General features: G+C 40.6%; 1 protein-coding gene across 2 annotated transcripts in view; it reads right to left on the bottom strand.

The window, feature by feature from the left end:
• The window catches only part of gabra3 (gamma-aminobutyric acid type A receptor subunit alpha3), a 97,177-nt gene extending 88,457 nt beyond the window's left edge, over positions 1–8,720 (bottom strand). For both annotated transcript variants that reach the window (XM_069146869.1, XM_069146870.1), the window contains exon 1: positions 8,289–8,720. The gene's annotated coding sequence lies outside the window, so the exon portion shown is untranslated. The remainder of the gene's footprint in view (positions 1–8,288) is intronic.
• Positions 8,721–25,756: the final 17,036 nt, after the last annotated feature.

Genomic DNA, 25,756 nt, shown 5'->3' with positions numbered 1-25,756 from the left:
TTAGCATTATAGATAGTAGAGAAAAGTATGTGGTAGAAATGCCAACAGGGCCCCCTCCTCAGGGCTACTTATTGTGACTTTGATGACACACATCGAGTTTTATTACCCTCTTATTACACCGAGCAGAAACACCCTGACATATCGTGATATTGTAGATCTATATTGCCCACCTGTAACACAAAGGACTGACAGCATCTCAGGCAGCGATGGTTTTGGCTCATCAGTGTATATGATGATGAATTGGCTTATATACAGTATCCATTCATTGAACTATATGGTAATGACGCATGTAATCTAAACAAAACATTTGCTTAGATAATATCAGTAAAGAGTCGCGCAGCAATAAAATTCCACTGACAGAAAATGTACAATGTCATCTCGCCCCTCCCCTGCCCTCGTATTATATCCATGTAGCAGAGCTGGAACAGGCCGTGTTCTCCACGGTAACCTGTGACAGGTTTTACAGGAGGAGAGAATCACTGCTGCAAGCCATCCTGTCCTCCCGGAGAACTGTGTTCACATTCTTGGCCTCAAGTCAGGCTCGTTCAAGGGGGGGTGGGGGGTGGGGTGCTCGTGATGTTCATGGATACAGTGTGTGTCAAGGCAAAGCCATACTCTGACTGTCAGCTCGGTGACTTCGGGATGGCATCCCTGCTGATTGCAGAAAAACCGTCAGCTGCCTTTTGTGGTGGAGTTTTACATGTGTTCAGATAGGAATATTAAAGTACTGTTTAATAAAGGGATCACTCCTCTTTCATCACTCTTGAGCAGTTAGAAGGACAAAGGAACACTGCTGCCAGCAGTGACCATTTTTTTTTTTTTTTTTTGCAGAATACAAGTCTTTGCACGGCCCCAGCTTCAGGATTAAATCAGGACTGAATCAGTATTCATAGGTTTGCCCCCCCCCTCGGCTGTTGTAAAGGATGTTTAGTGTATTAGAAACTGCCCTTCATGTCTGTAAAATATATTTTCATGCCGTATCATGTCAATAAAAGCTTTTCTGGCAGGCACAGGTAAAACCTCAGATATGAATGATATTTTGTGTCTACAAAGCACTTTCATAGTCACACCAAATGTACTAAAGCAGCGCTCTCTTGATAAAAATGCTTTTGGGGTCAGAGCATTTTAGAAACCGTACTTGCTGTTTTTGCTGCCTTTCAGTTAGTTGTGAATATTCTATAGTTTATATAAAACAATACACAATTTAAAAAAAAAAAAAGTTGTGTCTAATAGTATTTTAAGTGCACATAATGAGTATTTTAATACTGCAACACCTGCTTCATCCAAGCTGCTACAATGCTTTCAAGTAAAGAGACAGAACCACATCTGCCCTCTTTTAGCATCTTCTTCCTCACTGCCTGTGTAAGCATTGATTTTTAGAGCTGCTAATGTTGTCTAGTCTTTGAATGACCTCGCTCCGACTTGTCTCTGAACTCCAGATTCCTTATGGGCCCCGTGTGCAGCCTGAAATCCTCAGACAGGAGCCTCCTGACGGCTTTTGTGTCAAGGTTAAATACTAAGGTGACCATGCTGTTGCTGTCAAAGCTCCAAAGTTTATGAACTGCGTTCCAGCATCGCGACATAGAAATTAAGGCCTTTTTTTTTTTTCCATCATCATCTTTCATATTTATTCTTCTTGCATCCCCACTGCCTTGACTGATCGCTGTATTTTGCAATCCTTATCCCTTGGACTCCCTCTGTTTATTGAGGCATTTAGGTTCGTCAGTCACTCTAACCTTGACTAACAAATTTCCTGTGGCAAATGCTGAGAAATCGTACAAGTTATTGTTGTTGACAGGAACAATTTATGTAATAATTTAAACTGTAAAAATCCCCTTGTTTGTTTAAAAGATATGTTCCAATGGTTATAATGACACCTACAGCATGTTTGAGCATGGCAATGCAATAGTGATGTAAAAATAATCTCCGTGAAGGAAATTTCTATAACTGGTGTAATAAGGTGTGGGCTGAGGCAGCATGAAGGTGGCCACAAGCCACACACATTGAAATGCCCTCCATCATCTGGCAGCTTGTGATAAAAATAAAAAATAAATAAATATTGTGGTCACAGTAGATGAAGAAGGGAGCTGTTGTTTCTGTCTAAAAATGTACATTAGAAACGCTACAATCCTTTGCACAGGCCAGTGAGTCACAAACTGGTACGTGTACCACCAGAGGCCCATGAGGCTCCACCTGACGGGGGCACAAAAGTCTTTCAGTACAGCTCTTGTACCACTACTACTTGTACTATACTACAACTGCACACCAACTAGCCCAGGTGTCAATACATATACGCATCACATTACAATACAATAATGTAAAAATATATAATTTAAATATTTTTGAAATAAAATTTGCTTTGATTCTGTGAATCTGTGATTAGCCACGTAGGGTGACGTAGTGCAACGTTAGCTTGACACGGTTGTATTGGGACTCGTCAGTTAATGATTTTAACAATGGGAATGAGTAAAATTGTGAAATGGCTCTCTACGCACCTCCTCTTGCTGATTGAGTGACTAAACTCTGATTTAGAGATGTCTTTGATTAGCCTTGTGCTGTTGTTTTTTTTAACCTCTCTATTGCATGGTTAAATCAGTAAATATAATTTAATGAAAGAAACTGTTGATATCTGAAGTGGTAGTGTGGTGATATGTAGTTTGATACAAAGTGGTTGACAAACCTTGAACCACAACGGTTGTAACGAGAATGAAAAAAACAGCAAAATACCAGGACCCACGGATCACAACATAACAATTTATCATCAGTAAAAAAACAACAGACAGCTGTAATGCAAAACGTGTCTTTTTTTCCCCACAATAAATGGTTATATATTGATCTGTGAGTGCCTGTATTCTGCTCTTTTTTTTATACTAATTGGTAAATGGTCTGAACATTTTGGGGACCTCTTACATAGGCTCGATCAAAAAACAACAACAATGAACAGTCACCTGTGATGAAGACTTCTAAAGACGGCTTAAACTATGATGCTCCAACTAAATATTACTCTTCACTAAGGCTACAACTAGCAATTATTGTAATTATGTATTAATCTGAGATTTATTTTTTGACTGATGGCTCTATAAATAGTCAAAGTTAAACTTCAAGGCCCCATCTTCAAATTGATTGTGCAGTTCGACTAGCAGTCAAAAACCAAAAGATGTTTTATTTATTATGACATAACATGAGGAAAAGTAAAAAAGGGAGATGATGGAAAAAAAATACTTAAACATTAATTGTTTGAGCTGTACTGTTCGTTGCTACTGCCGCATGCACTATTTAACATTACAAGTGAGGCCTGAGTGTTATCTGGAGGCCAGCCCCACCAGGCAAAGAAAGGTTAGATAAAATGTCTGAGTCATTTGCATGTACACATTTTTTATGATAGATAATCCGCAGTCGTTCAAATCACTTCAAAGCACAAACTCGAGGGGCACTACCTATATGAGAGGGCACTGTCAGATTTTGCCCTTGCTCTCACATGCTTGATCATTTTGCTTTTATTATTTTTGCACTGTTCTTAACAGATGTCTGCGCAGTCAGGAATATGTCTAAAACAATTGGCACAATTTACTCGGGTACATTAAACAAAACAAAAAAAGACATTTAAAGCATCTCTCTTCTCTTGACTGGACAGAAACCCCTCAGGACCTTCGGTTCCCAATAATCCTCCACTATCTTTAGCCAAAAATGCCAGGTTACCAGGGCAACAGCTGTGGGGATGTTGTGTATCCCCCCCCCCCCCAATGTGTCTGACAATAGTAGCACCTGAAGCATTACATATATAATTGCAATCAAGGTAGAGCTGTGACCAAGATGGTCAATGGTAGTTAAAGCAGAAGTTTGTTGGTTAAACTTCATATGAACACGACAGCACACACGATTTCATGTGCAGGAGGTTATGCGGCCATGTAGCTTTAATTGTCTATTTCTATGTGCCTGCAGCACCAAAACCACCATCAGTGCACACTCCCTCCGCACGCATCATACTCGACTGCAATTTGTGCCACGCACCTTGATTCACGAAAAAGTGCACCAGCTGTCTTTGCCAGTAACCTTCAAGCAATGTTTCCCCGCTTATCTGGATCAGGAACAAAATGTGACCACTCAGTGTCTTTGCCTTGAAAGGACTAAAACACCCTTTATTCCTCTGCCAGCTTCAATCAAAAGTCCAAAACTTAATGCTTTAATTGCCTTCCGCTGCCAGATGATCCGATTAATGCACGACTTGGGCAATTATTCACCGGACAAACAACATTTTTAGAGGTTTTACAGTTTTAACTGCAGCGTTTATCTTTCATCAACGTCACTTCTGGTCCTGAATGTGACTAATAATCTCTGACATTTTAGTGGTTTCTCAGGACCTGCAGACATCCTGCTTCTCCAGGACAGCCGGTCCTAATAGGACGCTTTAGGCGCTTGGAAGAATCTGACATTTGAGAGATTTTGACTTTCAGTCTTAAAGGTCACAGACGGCGTGAAAGACATATATGGTTTATGGGAGTAGGTGGAAATAAGCAAAAGCAAGGTGGTGTTATGTTTTCTGAAACCTCAAGCTACATATGGCTTCAAAACCTATGAAACCAGACTAAACAGTTTAATTCCAAAAATAACATGCACGTGTCATAATGGCTCCACAGCTGAAAAACTTTCAATTTGTCGTTTTCCTTATGATTCTGTCATGTCGGTTTCCCTTCTTTCCGAGAAACTACAAACGGGGCATGAGAAACAAAAGGTGGCGACAACAACGTGCTCCAGAGGACGGCTATTGTTAGAGGATGAACGCTCATGAATTCATTTACATGCACGTGTGCTAAATCTTGCAAAAAATAATGCACACATTCAAATTTCCTTTCATCATTTTCCCAGAGCAGGCTACTCCACGCCCACGAAAAACTGCCTTTGTCAAGTACTCTATGGCTAAATACAAAAAGATATACTTTCAAATAACATATATGACCTCGGATGATATAACAAGAGCAATTTGAATGAGGGAAGCTCCAACAGTCTTTCATCAAACAATAGGCGATGATTTGCCCCGCTCATGTACTTGTCGAAAATGTTTTATGATGTTTTTGGCATGCAGTTTTCCTCTCTAAATTACTGGGATGTTCAGTCACATGAGATCGTTCTTGTTGGGACTCCTCTGTCCCTGTACAGTAATACAAGCCATTTGTTTGGGGGAGTTCTTGCGTAACAAATTACAGGTGTGGCAGAAAATTTGCACAGAATCAGATCAGTGACAATCACAGAAATGATGGCATATCAGTGGATGTCCAGAGGTGACGTTTCTCCTGTGTGAGTGCAGCTTTAGTGATTAATCTCGCCCCTCTCCTGCACACAAACGGGGAAATGATGGGAGCTCACCACGGCAGGGAATGAATGAGGCAAGTCAAATTCTTGGAAGCAAAGGAATATTTTGAAAAATTCGAAGCACTCCACAAGCTTAACATATTCCATTTCTTCACTTCATCCAACAAATTATGTTTGGTTGCGCTGGATAAGTGAAGCCAGTGTGTCTGCATATCTCTGTCTGTATTAAGGCAACATGGCATCTCATTGTGCTGCTTTGTTCCACTTCTTGTCATCTTTCAGTCTGTGGAACCAAACTGTAAAACCTCCCCCTCAGAGCTTATTGGTCACGACTGACATGATCGTGGTGGAGGCTTCAGTGTATGTGGATGACTCTCGTGATTACATCTTGTCAGCTGTTATCATGATCATCATCAGACAGTTGCTTTTACGCCTTACTCCTCAGCTTGACCCGTGTGGTGGATATCGGTACGTAATGGCAACTTCTCTGTCGGGCAATGTGTGGCTGGCTCGAGCTTAAACTGCAAACGTGAAACAGCAGTGGAGTGGAGGGTAACCCCATTATTTAGCATACCGAGTAATTTCCAAAACATGTTGTAAACATTAGTATTAATTTATGAGCAGAACATTTGCCTCCTTTAAAAGAAAAAAATAAGACAGCGCTTCCCCTTAACACAATGGGAGACATTACCCTCATTTATTTTGTAATCACTCGAGGTACTTTGCATTTTACTGGATCATGCCTTAACGGTGCCTCGAGAAACAATAACGCAAATCCCTGCAACAATCTGCCTCTGTCTTTGCTCTGTGTTTTATTTGACTGCATCTTCATGCAGAATCCCAAGAATAGCAATTACAAACAGATTCTCTAATCACTGCACGTCAGCTGTTTGCAGGTTCACTAAGTCACGGAAACACAGCATATCCATCTGTAGCTATCGGGTAAGATAACACCTCCTCCTTCAGCAAGATCAGCTCTCCCTGACACGTTCCCTGCTGGACAATAAATCTGAGTTTACTTCCTTTCCACCACACAGCCATTTACTGTGAGGGGGGAAAAAAGAAAGGGGGGGCGGGGGGCTCTGTGCTCCGTATGTCTCAACAGATGAAGAAACTGGCTGAGAAAAGTCATTTACTTGTGGTCACACTCATGAGTCTGGGGACTCATCGCATTATGAGCAGTAGCGTGCAGGCTGGGAGCAAGCTGTGAGGAGCCACAGATGACTGTGCATTGCATTAAATGAGAGGTGTGGTGAAAACATCAATATGTGACGTGCAGAGGAGGAACCCCTTAAAGGATGTGGCAACCTCAGGTGGAGTGGGGTGGAGTGGAATTATCTTCAGCGTGTATGACGTTTTGTGACCTCCACCTGGACGATTTCCAGTAATTAAAAGCAGAGCACAGCCTATGACACTGGCCAGTTGAAAAGCATTAAAAAAAAAATGAAGCAAGAAATTTGTGCATAATTCTTCCATATTTCTCCCCTAAGGTACCTGCATACCAAGCCTGCTTTTCAACCTGTGCACACACACATTTTTTTTTTTTTAACATTTCTAGATGCAGAAGTATGATTGCCTGCATGGGAAAGGGGCTAATTACCACATTGTGCATACACGGATGCGTTGAAAATAATCAGCTGTTAAACGCTCGGTCGGAGGCTCCATCCGGCACTCCTCCTGGACGGAATATCATTTGTCGCCCATATGTGTCAACTCTCCTCGGCAGCAAACAAACAACAATGCAAATCCAGCGTGTCTTCTTTGTTTGTGTAGTTTTGTGTTGACCCATTTTCATCTGATTTTTAGGGAGGAGAGGAGTTGCATGTACTTCTGCACATTTGAATTATTGAAGCCGTCGGGCTGATAGGAACATCCTCCCGGCTGGACATTGCTCAGCATGTGTCTGCTGACAAGTCGATACAGTAGCATGCATGGCAGAGAGAGGAGGGCTGAGGGGACAAAGAGGGAACGTTTTCAACAGGGACTCGTTTTTAAAAAAAAAATATTTGGCAGGAAAATGTCTTTATATGTGCTAGACCGAAACACACAACAGTATTGAGTTTGAATTATTAAGAAAAACAAATTACTTAAATGGAAAAACGGGCATCCACATGGAAGGTTTTTTTTTGTTGTTTTTTTTCTTTCAGTGTCCTCATCCTATAATCTGCTTTTTGTCAGTTCAAGTTGTCATTTGGAGAAAATGTAACAGGAAAGGCAGCAGTAGGTCATCCATTGTATTTGGGAAACGCAGACAGCTGCCAGACCCTTCGCTTTGTCAGGGGCTTTCATTCCAAGGTTAAGTTAGCCTCGGCTCAACAGTCTTGTCACAGGTTGCGGTACCTCGTTTCTGACAGGATTTTTCTTAAGCACGCGGGGTCACAGCACGCGACCGGAGTGACAGTGGCAGGTGGGGATTTTTTTTTATTTTTTATTATTTTTATTTTTTATTAAACGTCACGCGCGCCATCGTCTAATTGCCCACTAACGCAAAAGTAGCAATAATCAGCTCGAGCCGTTTACAGTGTCGCATTGTGTTGCCGCTCGACTGTCCGGAGAAGTCGAGTCAAGCTCGAGGAAAAAAAAACAAAAAAAAAAACGCCATTATCAGCGAATTAAAAAAGAAAAAAAAGAAAGACACATTTGTTGCGTACACTGTCCAAACAATACTTCATTCCCAGGCGGAATGTCCATCACACAGCGGGCTTTACGCATGCAGCACCGCATCCTCCGACCTGCCTCGTCTCCACTTCAGCATGCGAGGGAGACCTGTTAAACCATCAATTCTACTGCGGTGGCTGCACAAACAGCAGTTGTTGCATGTGAATGAAACATTTTCACTAAGCGCATTTGAATCCGTCTCCAGCTATCATTCTGGCAGCGACATGTGCGTAACCTACCAGACCGTGAAACACACCACAGGTAATGACAAGCAATAACAATAATTACAAAAAAAATAAAATAAATAAAGATCATCTCACCAGCAGCAATGAGACTTGTGTTTCCTGCTGTTTCTTCTCTCTCCCGGCTGGGTTTCCTTGAAGTTAATGAGGTTCTGACGTTTGGTCCGACTGATTCCTCCCTCAGCTGTTATTGTACACTGGGTTTGGGTCTTTTTGTTCTTTTTTTTTCTTTCTTTCCAGCGGAGAAATAATAGGGAAAATCGGCGTCCTCTCGCAAAGCTCTGCCCTCTTCAAACTAACCTTCCCGCCCCCTCCTTCTACCCATCTCAGATTGGTGCCGGGCAGGAGGGGCAAACCCTGAACCCAAGGGCTGCTTTAGAGGCGGTGATCTGTCACGCCGATCAGTGCCCACATGGACATGCGGTGGACGTTTTGCGGGAGGGCTCACTGTTAACCGACCAGCTTGTCAGTGATGCTCCCGACAGCTGGAAGCGACTCTTTTTTTTTTTTTTTTTTTTTTTTTTTTTTCTCCCCCCCCTTTCTCTCTCCTTCTTGTGCGTTATTGCACAACAAGCCTCCCAGGCGAGAAGCAGCAGTGAGTGGGCCCACTTATTTAGCGGGCTCTGGCGGTTTGAGCACTGACGCAGGTGCCCAAGGTCCAACCACAACTGACAGAGATGCCAAGCCTTAAGAGACGCTGCTGACAGTGATATAGCAATCTCATCTGAGTCATTGCAGCAGTAGGAAATGGGAGCAGATCCATTCCCACCCTGTGACCTTGGGGCGGTGTGGTCTAATCAGAGAGGTGAGCATGGGGAGTGGGAGGGGGGGAGAAAAATCTGGGCAGGGGAAGAGGGAAAAACATCACCTTTGTCTCAGTATGTTGCTGAAGGTGCCCTTGTGCGAGGCAGGTAATGTCACCTCTAACCCCTGCTCATGCAGCGGCAAATAGTACAAGACTGTGCCAACTCCCAAGTGTGTGTGTGTGAGCAGCAAACAGACCTGATTTTGTTCTCTGCTACGTACAAGATTAAATAAATCACAGCAGTCAAGGATAGACAAAACTGATACGAGTGACCTGCTAGACTTATTTCAGCTCACAAATGACAGATTACAGCAGCAGCAGGATTTGTAGCAGGAATATCAGAGCGCAGTTACTGTGTTCTTCCAGATGTCTTTATTTCAGGTTAGATAGCACACATGTTGCTTACATGTGGGTTTTTTTTTTTATTCTTAGGCATGGAAATCCATAATAGAGTTAGCCTCTTTCATCTTAGCAAAAGGATCACAAAAAGCTAAAGTTTTCATAGCATCGACTTGAATTATGTTTTATTCTGTCAATCATCATCTTTGATACATGTCGGGAGCATTTTTTACATTTTGGAATTCAAAAATTGACAATATTGTGCTTTATAAAGCGGTGGTCCTATAAAGTTGTGCTCCTGCTGGATGCTCATGCAGATGGACATTAAGTGGTAAGCCAAACAGACACTTACTTACTTCATGAGTAATATATGAGCAGCCTAAACCTCTGAGATTTCAGTTATCATATCAGCTCCGACAAGGTCCGGACCTTCAGGGGACTCCAATAAAACTGCAGCTGTTAGGCTTGAATAACTTTAGCGAGACAGCCAATATAAGAATTAAAGGACTGTTTTTCAGTCAGTATCCTATAATTTTTCATTTTGTGTCTAGTCCATATAATCCCTTTTTTTTTTTTGCTAAACAAAAGTCCAGAGCCTTTACTTACCTCTTCTTCCTTGTTATCTAAACTTTATTTGTCTTGAATAAATCTGTGACAGAAGTAGGAAATTGTGCAACAGCAAGTCAAAACAAAACCTAAATCCGGGACATAAACTTTCACTACATTCACCCTCGCTTGTGTGCAAGGGGGATTCCTCTCTGTGACGTCCACCCCCAAGGCTTCTGGCATCTTGTCCCTAATTAAGTTCCCTTGAAAGGGCTTCTACTTGTTCTCGCTGAGGGTCCAAGGTTGGAGGTGGGGTTGCCATTTTCATTTATCATTTTCATTTATTGTTCCACTGTGAGGCCCCTATGAGACTGTAATTGTAATTAGAGGCTGTAATAAACCTGATTTGCTGTGAGCTCCTGTGGGCGAGAAGAGGGAAAGAGAGGTGCTGGCCAAGGAGCTCGGAGCAGAGACACAGTTTTGGTGTCGTATTAAGATGTTGAAAATCATACATGCACCCCAAAAATGAAAGATTCCCAGTCTGTATCATCAATGCCACCTACTGTGGGGCTTCTTTAGTCTTCCTTTACTTGTCTTATATGTAACTGCAGTGTATAAGAATCCCTGCAAATGTGACGAGCTGAAAACATCACATTTTACACCCGTTTCACTTTTTCCTTCAGTTCTCAGGGGGGGTAACATGAATCGAGCACAATGTGCCATTTCCACGCTTTCTGCAGTTACCAAGTGCCTCACAGTTCGCTTCCTTTCAGTAATTCCTTGAGCCGGTATAATCATGTCCTCCAGCTAATAATTATAAACTCTGGAAAAACCGACACTGAGGTATGTGTACGTCTCGGCTGCTTCGCTTAATTAGTCCCAGCCAGTTGGAACATAGATGTGTTGGCTTTGGAAGGAAAACTGTATGCAGAAAAAGAGGCGGAATTTATTCAAAAACATATTCGATGAAAGAAGAAAAATATACAGTGTGCTTTACTGTCTGTGTGCACATTTCAGATCTGTAATCCCTGCAGTCAAACTCTTGGAGAGGCAGACTCGGAGGTGTTCAGTGGCCAATCTGCCGCAGTTTGGATGTGAATGAGAAATTCTTATCGCTTGATAACAACTACTTCTGCTGGGGGTCACTCAGAGCGAGACACTTCCGCCTCGAGAGGTGCTGCTGGCCGAAAAAGATTGCTCTCGGTGTCCTCCGGAGTTCTAACACACACACACACACACATCTGAATGTCAGGTTGTTAAGCAATCCCATTGTTACATCCAACCTTTTGCTTTTTTTTTGTTTTCTCTCGCTTTCTTCTTTTCTCCTAATGAGTGTGACCTTTTCGACATTTTGTATTCCCGAAAATGAGTTTTTATGGCTGCGTTTTTTCTTACAGTCATTATCGTATATTGGAAATTCAGAAAAGGTGGCTTGCGTGCGTGCGTGCGTGTGCGTGTGTGTGTGGGTGTGTGTGTGTGTGGGGGGGGGGGGTGTGGGTGTGTGGGTGGGTGCGCGTGCCCCCCGTCCGTCCAGGTCTGAGCCACAGGTGCAAGGGTTGTCAGGGTGGGTAAACAAAACCAAGATGATTTGTGGACATGACTTGCTTTTACTTTCATGAAGACTGAGCAGCCGGTTACGTCCTTGCAGATGTGCGCATCAGATGCGATCATCGCTGTGTAGCTATCACACGTGGAGTCCCCTTGTGGCAACAATCCGTTCCATCACTTTACATAAAACAATGTCATGTGTTAAATATGAGGAAGCGATAGGCTGCATAGCCACAAATGAAGCTCGCCACGAGCTCAGGCGGGAAACAGAATTGACGCTTGCCACATCAGCAAGCCATCAGCTGATCCTAATTAGCGCTAATTACTTTCACCATTTAATGCCACGCAGTTCATTGAAGCTGTCAGCTCATCATCATCATCACCCTGTGGTTCTGCCACACTGCTCATTGTGTGACTCTAGTGCCCCAGCCTCTCCCCGTTCAGTTTCCCCAGTAATCAAATCCAGTTACACGGCTATGTTTCTGACTTGCCGTTCATAATGCTGTTCTAGATCTCTGTATATGTGTCTGCAGGGTTCTGCTCCATGCAACACTTTGGCCCGTTTGATCTTGAGCTGTGTGGATTCTGACAGTGAGAACCACTGAGAGCAGAATCTATATTGCCCAATACAACTACGCAAACATTTTTACAGTAATAGTTTTCCCTTTCACGGCATGCAGGAATGTTTCTGACTGACGTGTTTGCAACAGAGAAAAACATTACATTTAAAATGCTGCCTGATGCTGCAGAAGGAGTTACGAGGTACAGAAAAAGTGCTGCGATCATCACTTAAAAATCAAGCTACAAAAATCATTGTCAGCCCTATAGTTAATTAGAAAATAGTGTATCCTGTTGACATGTCCTCACACCATCCGTCAATCTCTGTACTTTCCATAATTGTCTCCTGGATTCTTTTAACCTCTGCTGTAAACACAGTGACAAACAGGTCATTCCTTAGCAAATTCTAAAATAAGCCACGGTTGTTAAGGTTACATACACATCATCATGGCAGGTAAGGGAAGCTAAAGTTGACTGCTGCTAGACTTGATGTCCAGTCACAACCTATGACCAGTGCTGTGTTCTAAATGACATACTTCACTTAGTACACCAATAAATAGTGCTCTTTCATGTTAGAACTCTTACTTGTATAGTGCAGGGATTTCTACAGGGTAGTGTTGTTTTTAAATCCTAGCGACAACCAGCAGTGATGTCACCCACTGGTTTGTAAACGGCCATTATGAAGCCTCGAGTTTGGATTTTGGCCATCTTGCTAGTCCTGAGAGGTTTGGAGCTGGTAGTGATCATATTTGGGCGAGCGGGGGATCTGACTCGATCTGATTGGAAACCAGCCGATACTACGTCCCGCCCACCGATAGCCGTAACCTGACTGCACCACAGACCTGTCAATCAAACAGACATTTCCCCCAAAACACGTAGTTTTTTTTTAAGCTTATTTTCTAATTAATGACGGGATTATTTTCAGATGGACGGCCCGAAAACTAATAAGAAGTAGCGACTTTAGTGAGCCAAACCGAGATAAATCATGGAGAAAGTTTATTGACTGAGAATTGAGTCTAGTTGAATGGGAGTCTATGGAGCTGGAGGCCTCTTGGAGCCAACCTCTAGTGGCACCTGGTGGTATTGCAGCTTAAGGCATTTCCACATTTGCCTAATTGTTTTGACCCGGAAGCTACGACCACTTTTATATATACTCAATGTTCAAATCGCACACTGCCATTCTGCACCGACCAGAAATAACCTCCGCATGTGAATACAACACCCACCAACATATCTGCAGCTTTAATTATTTTACAGAGAAATTAACATGTTTTTGTGCCTTCTGTTTAACACATTCAATAAACACACTGATTCTTCTGTCCAGCAGCTGTAGTGAAAAAGAAACACTTTTGTGTAGTGTTCAGTAACAGCTGCAGATTCCTCATAAGTTGAAAGTTTTTTTTACATGAATGGTCTTCCTCCTCTTCCTCTAGCCAAGATAGCAACCGTTTAGGGTGGAAAGTGTCCATCGTTTCACACTTATTTTTTGGACTGTTCAGAGTGAATCATCCGGGTACCTGTAGTGCACTGCATGTTTCTGTATTTGACAGTGTGAAGGCACCTGTGCACTCAAAATAGTGAATGTAAGTACACAAGTACGCCATTTGAAAAACAGCACAGAAGGATGTTGCACCACTTCCTGTTAGGTACTGTTAATGAGCCCCAGTTGCTGTGTAAGTCTTTTTTTTTTTGTTACATGTGTCTATTTTAGTTTCATTTTGTCAGTAATTTTTTTTGCTGGCGTGATATTTAAATATATAATGAAACCACAACTACCACTTAGTTTCACGCTGCACAGATGAAATCCCCTCAAAGACTTTGTAGGAATCTGCATTCAGATCAAAATAATCCCAGATGGGACTCCACATATGATTTTCCACACAAGATGTGTGGCTGCTCTGAGGACCAGAGGTGCTCATGGCCAACCGGGTCGCTCTACAGCGATGCTTCTCAATCCCTCCTCTTGGCTCTTGGGGTGCTGCTGGTTTTCTAGTCCATCACCTCGTTAATTGGAGCTCATTGCATTTCCTCAGTATCCCGGTCCTTAATCAGGCTTTGATTAGGTGGCTGAAGCAACACCTTTAAATGGAACCCCTGCACGGTCTTTCCCAAATGTAAACAATATCTACTACAGGCCTTGTGGGACTCACTTCTTGTTCCAGAAGTGAGTTATAGCCTGTTTGACTGTCGAGAATAGAACAGAAGTTTACATTTGCTCTCAAAAATAGTTCTCTGGAGATTGCACAGGCGAGCAATTGGGTCAGACTGACTTAAGTTCCCAGCAGTGTAACTGTGCTTTTTGTTTCACAAAGGACTAATACTCTGAGGTTTTTTAGCTTAACCCTGTCTCAACACATCTATCTATAAACATATACATATGTATATATGAATGTGTATATTTCATTATATTAGATAATTATGCACTAGTATGAGCAGCTTTCATAAAAGACCCTTGTTCTTTCTGCTTTTATCTAAACATAAGAACCGAGTCACATGGCACTTATTTAGATTGTTACAAATATCAGTGGGATTTTTCATTAAGTTTCCTCGATTAGAACTGAGACATTTATAGTTTTATCAGCTACTGTGAAATGGCATACAAGCACACTTTGTGGCTCAACCTACCCAACACATTTAGAGGCTACTGTATACTGTATCTATACAAGTAACTGATTTTGGTATAATTGTGTTGTGGCCTATACATGTTAGAAGAATATTGGCTTTATCCATTTTTTTTAAATTATAGTAACAGATGCATTTTGATAATATACAGTAGCGGTGTGACTTTAAATCTAAACATAGCCAGTACCTGTCAACAACCAATTGCCTTCATGACTTAAAATATTAGTATATTTTTGGTACGCAATCGGTAAGAGAATCCACTCAGTTAAAAACTGGTCAAAATATACGGTTTTCTATTTCCTCTTTATATCCAGCAGGATACCTATCAGGTAAATCGAGTCCATGTCAAGTAGAGATTGGTTACACCTCTCCAATTGAAGCTTTAATAAACTCAGCTCAGTCTTTTACATTTCACCATGGTTGTCTGAGCTGCAGGTGAATGCACTAACACTGTGAGAGGGTTCTGTATGTTTTGTATGTTCTCTGCTGAAGATGTCAAAAGAAATAAACTACTGTATCAAGTGTCTGAGCAATGTTACATCTCAGGCAACTGAAAGTCGAGTAATTCTCAAATAGGTTTTTGTGTTGGCTGTCAGACAGGAAGTCTTTATGCTAATGAAACGCCTGACAACTAACGTGCAAAACCATTTTAGACATTTTCACAGTGTTTAATGCAAGTAGACATCTTCCAAAACTCTTAGACTTTTCATTTTTAATGAATTATTCAAACCAAACCCAAAACCTTGATAAAAGCCTTAAGCATTTATTCTGTTGTAGATGACAGACGTAAGCTTTCACTTCTGATCACAACTCCAAACTCATCACCGTATTATGGCTACGACTGGACGTCTCCATCGTCGAAAAACTGATTCGGAGTCTAACATTTGATTAGTGTTGCACTCCCTCAGTTCACAAACCTAAGATAATAATTGACAACAACTGTGGAAGAATTTGGTCATTTTTCTCTCTAATGTCTAAATTCCTGAATGCCCATATTCATGATATACTACAAAGTCAATTTGAAGGTGTTCAAGAGATGTCAGTGAAGGATTAGAAGGCTTACATAAAATCTATTTAAATGTCAAGGTTGAATTAAGCTGTGTGGCAGAACTAGAAAAAGTATTTAGATCTTTTACTTAATTAAGAGCACAAATAAAGCAAACAAAAATACTCCATTAGAAGTAAAAGTCCTGTTTAAATACAGGTTCCCAAGTATTAGCAGTAAAATCTAATTTGAGTATTAAAGCAAGAGGTAGTGATTTGGTTCCTCTGACTGATATATTATTATATATGACATCATTACATTATTATTAGTGAAGTTGTAGCTGCTGCAGTTGTAGCTGGTTTGAGCTACGTTATATCCAGGGAAAACAAATAAATGTGAGGGGTCATCAGATGATTACTGAGAGAGAAATGAAGAAAAAACTAAGTTCCGATTCATAAATCTGTTTCTGGTCTTTCTCTCTAATCTTTGATTTCTGCTGAGATATTGGATCATTTGAATATTTATTGAAATTAAACTTTGTGAGAAGTTAGGAGGAAAAAAAAAAATCTGTATTTGGTTGAGCTGTTAACAACTCAGACATCTGAGATGTGACCTGACACTGCTTTCTATAAGACTTCAGAAACCAAACCGTTACTGGTTTACTCTTTTACAACGTGTTGTGTTTTAAAAGCCTATTATGCTATCCATCATGTTAAATCTTAAGGTTAAAGTAACTAAAGCCGTAGTGGAGTAAAAAGTACAGTACTTTCCCCTGAAATGTGGCGTAATGGAGTATAAAGTAGCATCAAATGGAAATACTCGGGTAAAGTACAGCTACCTCTAAATTGTACTCAAGTAGAGTCGTTGAGTAAATTTAATTAGTTACTTTCCACCACTCAGAAAAACTGATAATGAGATGATGCAGTCATGAATATCTGTTGCCTTTTCTAACGTGACAAATTCTCATATTTGAAATAGTGCATTTAAATTCTGAGAAAGATGCGTAAGACTAAATAAAGATTTTTTTTTTTATTTCACCACGAGCACAAAATGTTTAATCAATGTTTAGTGTACCGCTGTATAACGCTGTGGTTCAACTGTCTGTGTAGTTCCATCAATGTCAGCTGCTAACTCTCACTTCAAGCAGCTAAATAGAATAATAAGGACATCATGAATAATGTACGTTTAATGTTAATATTAAAGGAAGGAAATCCAGCAGAAGCGTGGTTCTGTAAGAATGCGGTGGTAATAGTTATACAATGATGAATGCTATTGACACTGCTCATAAAATTCTAATAATGTTGGAAGAGGAGCTACATTATAAATGTCTCTTTTTCAACCAACAGAGAGTTATGAGACATCTTCCTCATATTCTAATAATGTGATTGGTGTTGGAAAAATATTTTAAAGTCATGTTAAGTGTTTATTTTTCAATTGGCTTATTTGTCTTTGTCACATAGATACAAACAGGAAGGTTGAAATGCAACAATGGAAGGTCCTGTGAGGGAGTTTTGCAAGATTCACATACTTAAACCAGCCACATGTCTGAGGGCGTTTCACTACTGAAGGTCGGGACCAAGGTGTGAACCAAGGTTCATGTTTTTGTTACAATCTGTCCATTTGGTCCTGTCAGTTTTGCTTTCACTCTGTAATTTTGTGAGCACAATTAAGAACTTCAATGACATACTTACATTTGTGGACGGCGTGAGTCTGACGTTGGCGTGTTGTCAATTTAGCTGGTTGTTTTTTCTGTTTGAATGGAGAAAAATTAATGAACAGATTAGTTGCCACTATATTATTATTATTAATGACATTATTATCATTATTGTTACAATTATAGATGAATAGATCGACAGACAGACAGATAAAGTTTTGATTGCTTTGTCAGACCAAATTACGGTTAAATACTGTATCTTTCCCTCTCCCCGTGTTAAAGAAATTAAAATTGTTGGACATGGTAGTTGTCTGTCCTATATGATGTATAGCCTGCATGTGTCTTCGTTATTAAAGACGGTGTTGCGATAAAAGTAGAACATTTACACATACACGCTTTCACACAGCGGCTCATTTTTTTCTTCAGCCCATTTTCTTCTTCTATCGTTTAATGAATGAGGATACACTGCCTTAACTTCCTGTAATTGGTCCAAAAGTCTGCACCATCCAGAAAGTGTTTTGACACTGTAAACGAACCGAACCGTGGTTCAGTTTGATCCGGGACCAAGAGCACCTTGATAGGTCAGACCAAAATTTGGTCTTTTGGTCCGGACCATGGTCTGAGGCACTTTTTACACACCTGCTATCTTGGTATGGAACAAACTGAAAAGTCTGAAGGTCTGGACGCAACATGGTTGATGTGAAAGCACCCTAAATGTCAAAATGTTCTACTTTTATATCAACATTTTAACAGAGACACATTCAGACTGTACATTGTATAGGACAGACGAATGCCATGTCCAGCCATTTTAATTTCTTTAACATGAGTTCCGAGCTTTCATCAAGCACCTGTAAAAACTTCACATAGTATCCGTTTCTTAGATGTACATCTTCACACCGGCCCCGGTGGGTTGAGTCCAAGTAGGAGCATCACTGAAAAAGAACCTGCCTACCTGTCAGCTCTATAGGCTTCAAAGAGTTTGCACTTGTGATGTCGATTTTTTTGAAGCAGACACTATACTTTCAAGATTTTTTGCGGGGATGGAGAACACACAAAAAAAAGACTGGTGTTGGGGAACATTTCCTGCAGCAGTCATACAGACACGGCAACTTTAGTTCCTTAAATTAATCTTTTACATCACCTCTTAATTTGCACAAAAATCAACTACTTACTAAAGAAATTGCGAGGTATGCAACATGAGATTTTTCTTGTATTTGCACAGAATGGTAGTACACTTCTGCTCACAATTTCTTCCTGCTAATCAAATATTCCTCTGCAGTAGTAAGTTAAAGCTTTTAACAAAGAATCACTTTGTAAGGCCTCTTTGTGAATCCCTTATTGTAGACAAGGCTTCCCATGTTAAGTAGGGGGAATGTGATGAATTCAGAAAATGAAGAGGAAAAGAAGCTTATCTGAAAAGAGGAGAGACATTGGAGAGCTTGTGATATATCCTAAAAGGATGCAGAGTTGGTCGTGCTGTAGATACAGCTGGCACCGGCAGCATGGGCATCTGCTGCAGTGCAAGGGAGTAGTAATTCAAAGTAAACCAACAGAAATGAATTATTGATGTGTTATGAGAGACAACCATACATTATTATGGCATTTTAGGTAGAATGAGAAAGAATTATTGAGTAGCCACAAGTTAGGTCAGCCTGTGCACATGAGGGAGGGCGAAATGCACGCATACAAAAATCAACTTAGCGGGCGTGCCAAAGAAAACAAACCCTGTCTTCTAGAACCTGACCTGCCACACAAGTCCATTATTTAGCTTTCTGTTTAGATTGGAGAGCTCATGCTTTAGATCAGGCATATTAAAGCAAAAGCCATAAATGCAGCGGTAAAAACACTACCTGACTGCCAGTGAACAGTTTACGGCTAAAAAAAAAACCCCAAATGTGGCCAGGGCTTTCATCAGCAGCCAAAGGCATCTTCAGAGGAAGATAAAGAAAAGAGTGGCTGTGGTGGAGTAGAAACAACTTTACAACTGTATTAGGGACACAAAGTCTGGAAATTCATCTCACGGGATAGGTGGCTCGCAATATTTTATGATATGCAGTAATTATGCATCTGCTGATAGTCTAAACAGGCCATTTTTATCTGAGCTACTCCATTTCTGTTCGTCAGACTGGCTGGAAGCTTTTATTTTGAAAGATAACATAAATATAAATCACTGCTCGCTCTTTTATGAATGTTTTGGAATTTTTTCTTTTTATTTCGAGGAAATAAAAAAATGATTGATAACCTTCCATTGTCCAACAATCAATAAAGGCTGTCTGATGACTGGGATTGATCAACACGATGGCACAAAGAGGCTGACAAGAAGGGTCGCGACCTTTTCAGTGACTGGAAGAGGTGAAATGAAAGGCTCTGAAGCAATTATCTCGCCAGCCCTGGGATTCTCTGTATGATCAATGGACCAATATGGGCCCATGTCTGGAATCACCTTAAGTCTTCAGTGGCCTCCTGAATGTGTTTTACCTGTCAAAGTAAGCAGCGCCATAATCGACACGGAGGAATTTGTGTGACTTTAAGCCCTGATTCAAATGTCACGACTCACATCAGCGAAACCTCGGCGCGTCCTAAAGGACAAAGTTTCCTTTAACTGTGGTCACAATTTCCTGTTTCCTGAGTCTCTCTCACACACACACACACACACACACACACACACACACACACACACACACAAATATGTGTTGGTTTGAGAAATGGTTGTGTGTGTCACAGAGGCATGCGTAGGTTTGACAAGTAGCTAGTGTGACCATGTGCAGCCAAGACAGTATCAAGGGTCCCAGTGAAGCATATTAAATCAACAAAAGCAACCCTGTGGTTGGTCTTAGTCATCCTTTGGTTTCCAATCTGGACAGAAAGCAGAGCTATAGTTGTGAAGAGCAGTTGTTGTCACTCAAAAGGATTCTTCTACACCCCAGTGTTCTGCACCTGATGCTGCTTTTAGTTTTTAATTTCTGAAGTGTTTTTCATTGTTTTTCTCTCATGTATAATTAAATGACTAAATAGCTTTAATTATATCTAATGTAACACAAATCAAAATAAATTTGCTCAAAAATGGGCAAACGGTTGAATTGGTATCACACTACAAAACTGAACATTAACAAATTATCAATTAATTATGTAGTCTATAAAATATGAACTTTACAGGATACCAGAGCCCAAGATGGCATCTTTAAATGGCTTGTTTCGTCCAACCAAAAGAGTTTAGTTTTAAACATGTAAAAATACAGAATCATTTTTACTTTTTTATTTTGATAAATAAAATATTCATCTATTATCAAAACTTTTGCTAATTCCTTTTCTGTTCACTACTTCACATTCCATTAAAATTCATCTAAAAACCATTCAAGGCAAAGCCAAACTAAACTGTAAGCTGTTCTTGAAAGGAAACGCTGAACTTTTATCCTCATTTGTCAGAATCCCTGTAGGTGCTACTAACATTGAGTTATGGAAGTTTGAACACACTGAAGTCGAAAGTTTTTATTTCTGCCTTTATTTTTTTGTTCCAAACAAATATCTGCAGATGACTGTAGCTGGAACTTATTAGCTGGAAAACGCAACGGGACAAAAGTATGAAGTCTGCCAGGATTCAACTAATTCATCATTTCAGTCAGAAGTACAAGCCTCACTAAGGTAGAAACCAGGATGTCACGACACTGTACATTTAAAGGAAAAGTCTGATATTTTACAAAAAGACAAGATTGATGCTCACATGTCTGTAGGCTATGTATTAAACTACTACTAGCTTGCTTATCTTAGCATAACAGCTGGAAACACCATTTTACACTTTGCTGTTTGTATGAATTAAATGAATAAGATACAACTTGTTAAGTAATGAGGTTTGGAGGTGTTGTTAGCTGTAATTTGTTTACTGTAGACCAGGGGTCTCCAACCAACTACTACTGGTTGTGTATGTGTGTTGAGTATTGATTTGTTATAGTTCATATAAAATGAGCTCATTCAGCTGGTTTGGTGGAGCTCGGCTATGTGAATAAGTGTTACGGTGTCCGAGAGCTTCCTCTGACTTTTGTTTTGTCAAGGTATCTCAGAGTAAAAATGTTTGCTTTAGACAAAGTCAGGCCAGCTGTTTCCCCTCCTGTTTCCAGTACTTGTGCTAAGCTAAGTTCTTACCTTCCAGTTGTAGTTTCACAGACGTGCGAGGAATATCGGTTTAAATCTCGTCAAGAAAGCAAATAAGCACATTTTACAGAATGTCAAACAATAACTTTAGTATGTCCCTAACATCTCTAAAGCTTTTCATTTCTTAATTTAAGATTGAGGTAGCTGCTGTCAGCTACTTCTATTATTTCTACGTTTGAAGATCTGCTGTGAAAAAATATGACGTTACTAAATTAAACGAATGCTCACACTTTTGCTAGATGACTGATTGTAGTCTGATCTGAGTGCTGTTTTTATTTTGGTGGATCACAAAGCTTTAATTTCTCTGATTACAGTACCTCACAGCATGGAGATACTCTGTTTACTGAGTAGAGAACTTGTAACTAATAACACTGTCTGGATCCAACAAACGCACTGGAACCATTATTCCTCTTTATACGCTCCCACAAGGGGCAATTACCAGAAAGCGGCATCCGGTTTTCACTTTTACTCAGCTGACGCCGTGCACACATGGCCTGACATTTAAGGAGTCCCTGTCCTCTGAATTTGATAAATGATTATTTTGATAATGAGGTGGCTGTTCCATCATCGTGCAGGACACTATTTTGATTAATTCATTTGAAATTGAACAAAATAACCCCCTGTTTGCTCTTGGCACAGAGTAGGAGTACAGCAGCAAGTTAGTTTGCCATAAATTTAATCCCCTACCATTGGGACCACAAAGCTCTAATGTCAAGGTGAGAAATGCGCACTTGCATCTCGAAGACATCCACTACTAATGATCAGATTTTCTTGGAAAATATGTGTGGAGGAGGGGATGAGTAACACTCTGCCCTGGAGGAATCACAGTGGGGAATTCTCTCTGTGTCATGCATTCATGCAGCCAAGACTGGTCTTAAACCCACACTGAAAACAGCATTATTTTTTTCACACAAAAACAGAGAGAGATGAATGTCTGATTTTTTTTAAAATTTGTATTAATGATGAAGGTTTTTGTGCTTCCTCCACAGCAATAAATGAAATTGAGGCGTTGGCTCCACATAGTTTGCTGCTGATTTGTCCCACAGTTGGCTATTTGTTGGGGCAGCAGTTCAACTCTGCTGTCAATCCAAATGCTGTTTGCTGCGTACTTCTGTTGTTTGTGTAGTTCAGGCGCAGTGACCGTGGAGTTTAAAATAACAGGTTGCATTTGACAGGCTGCAATTAGTGAAATTATAATCAGGTTGTAATGGTCATTATGCTGTTATTGTCGGCTCACAGTTTTTAGCCACATGGATGGCAACAGCCCGTTTATTTGTTGGTCTGTCCCTCTACCGTTTATGTTCAGACTAAAATAACTGAAAAACCAGCTCATGGAGAAACATGAAAGTTTGAGGGTGAAGTCTCCTGATGTAAGTGATCCCTTGACTCTTCCTCCAGCTCAAACATGAAGTGCACACGTGTGGTTTGGTGTAAAATGTCTTGCTGTTAAATTTAGTACAAAAACATTCACTTTCCCCTCAGGATGAGCTGTAATAACAGTGGCGGTCATCCGGCATCTCTTTTCTCGAGTTCTATTCTTTGCAATGTCCTTCCATAAGCACTGTTATTGTTAACGTGTTACTATTGTTAGTATTAACTTACTGTGGCTCCGAGCACTGGTGTATTTATCTTGCTAGGATAGAAGTAAACTCTTACTGGGAATCCACATCAAATACGGCTTCATAAAAGATACAAGGGGTCGTGGTGTCAAGCCTGTTTCTCGTGTGGATTGGAGGTAGGGTGGATGGATATATTTGATCACATTGAAGTATATCTCCTGGGAGAGGTGAGTTATGACCCTAGAAATTCTTCTATGTGGATCAGTCTTTAGTGTTGGTTTTGAACTGCTTCCCAGTGTTTCTAAAAACTTATTGAAACAGCACGTCCAAAAGGATATTTATGTCGCCATCCAGCTTTTATGGTTTTTAGGCTGACAAGAGCTTTCCAGAAGTTGAAAGTATTACAACTTTTTTTTTTTAATCAAACGTGGTTGTCCTGGCCCTCCTTTTCTACTTCCTGTATTTTGTACTCTTAAATAAACAGATAAACGAATACAAAGACCTGCCTTGTCAAGCAAAGGTCAATCCCCTCCTTCTCTTTCAAACTGGACTTTTGTAAGTTTTAAGAGTTACAGTCAGAGACATTATTCCTGTTAAGAACTATTAGAATCACTGTCTTCCAGCATACAGTCTTCTTAACATAATCTTTCTCTGGTGCGGAGTAAGAACTGACATGTTGCGGTGCATTTCATCTGACAACATAAGTGCTCTAACCTTCCGCAGCAGTGCAGATGGCAAAGCAGAGTATAAATTGCGAGGGCTTGTCAGAGATCTCGCCACGACGAGCAGCACGGTTAGGGCAGTGGGGTATAAATTTTGATAGTGAGTGTGGATTCCTGTTGGCTGAGAGGGCTCATTCCTACAGGGAAGCTGTCTGTCATCGAAGCTTAACATACTTTTGGATACACATTTTAATTACAACTGGATTTTTTTTTTCATACCTGCTGCACTTAAAGCTTATGCTTATGTGACTGTTATACTTATTTAAATCTATTCTTTTTTTAACGGTGACTATTTAGCTTAATTTTGTAGCTTAAAGTGCAGGACAGGGTGAATCAGGAGAGACAGGAAGTTGGCATGCAACAAAGGTCGGAGGCTGAAGTTGACCCAGGGATGCTGCTTTCATGGTACATGCTCTATTGAGCTAAGCCACTGGGACGCCAATTCCAATCTCTCTCGTTAATGATGAAGTGAAAAGGGTTGTTCAGTCTTTCTCCTTTATTATCCCTTGATGACCTCAAGAAAACTTTCCTTGCTTTCATCTCTTCTTGTCTAGATTGCTTGAACTCACCCCTGTACTCCACTCTCAAACAGAATTCCCTCCACCGTCTGCAATTAGCGCAACATGCAGCCTCTAGTTTTAAACAACTGAGACAGGCGAGATCATATAGTGCCCATGTAAGCCTCACTACACTAGTTTCCAGATTGTTTCAGAAAGCACATTTCAGACCTTTTAATGCCTTATGAGCCGTAGTGAAAACCTCAGATTGACTAAATAGAGACCCCAGGGTGCTCCGAAGTCCAGTGTTAAATGTTACGTCGTCTTTAGTTCAGCTGTGGGGGACGAGTGCAGAGGGATGACGTGGCAAAAGTCTGACTAGCCAGGAGTAGGATGACCAGTATCCCTTGTCCTGCATTCCACCTAATTCAAAGCTGCGGGACAGATCCTTCTCTAAAATCTGGCTTCTGTCCAAAGACTGTGAAGAAAGCAGGGAACAATGTTATCATGGGGGTTTGTTTGATATCAATCAAAATGTACATACATTGGTCAAGAGCAGGTTAGTTTGCCACTACCTTGGCTGCCAGTGCTACCCTCAACGGGGAAAACTGTGAATCACAACAAAAGTCACAAACTATGCAGATTGTTTCTCAGAATAGGACAAAAACAACCACAATTTTGAGCAAATGCAGCAACAACAGAGACAGGAAACTACTTATAACTGGGTAAAACAAATGGGGGGCGATTCTCAGAGATCTTTTCGCCACAGTTATTTTCCAACTTCCCAAGGGGGAGAATACGTCACGAAGCAATACAGTACATGTGAGATGTAACAAATTATTGTACATTCACACTGTAACCCAAAAGTGATTGCTAGACAGAATAGGAAACAGTAGCCACTGTATTTCCTTAGTGTGGGATTTTATAAAGTTGCTTTCAAATAAATATACTTGTTTAGTCATTCAATGGTTAAAGCTTTAACGTGTAACCTGCATAGTGTATTGGGTGCATTTATTGGAGGGACGTCAAAATGTTCGATTACCTCTCACCATTGGGAACATGTCCCACATTGGCATTTACGTTTGGTATGCATCCTACCTGCTCGGTTATCGAGTCGCCTTTCAGTTCTTTTCCTTGCCTGGTTAACAATTGTTTTGTAAATTTTATATAGAAAGTATACATTTACCATAACTACAAAATGTTCACCACCAACATTTTTCAGCCACTTATTCATAAAATATTGCTCATGCCAACTGAGGTATGGTTTAGATAATGATAAAATCAAGGAACCAAAACTTGGTGAAGGTTCAGAGTTGATAATAGAAGGTGTAAAATATTTACTTCTTGACTTCTACCTGCCGTTAAGCTCTGCCGAATTATTGAGCGCTGACTTTCTCATCTGGAGTTCCACCACGGTCTAGTGTTTTTCCCAGGAACAGTGAGCACAGCTTGATAAGGCAGGCAGAGGCTGCTCAGAGTCCACGCCTTGTATCTGCAACATGATCACACTCTGTAAAGTTTGATTTCATTCAAAAAAGTAAACCCTCCCCTCCACACAGTTT

The sequence above is a fragment of the Embiotoca jacksoni genome, unplaced genomic scaffold (assembly GCF_022577435.1).
Source record: "Embiotoca jacksoni isolate LCO1_2020_lvr unplaced genomic scaffold, fEmbJac1.0.p SCAF_13, whole genome shotgun sequence".
Classification (NCBI taxonomy): Eukaryota; Metazoa; Chordata; class Actinopteri; family Embiotocidae; genus Embiotoca; species Embiotoca jacksoni.
Note: the sequence above shows the minus strand (reverse complement) of the source record. Positions and strands in the feature narration are given on the sequence as shown.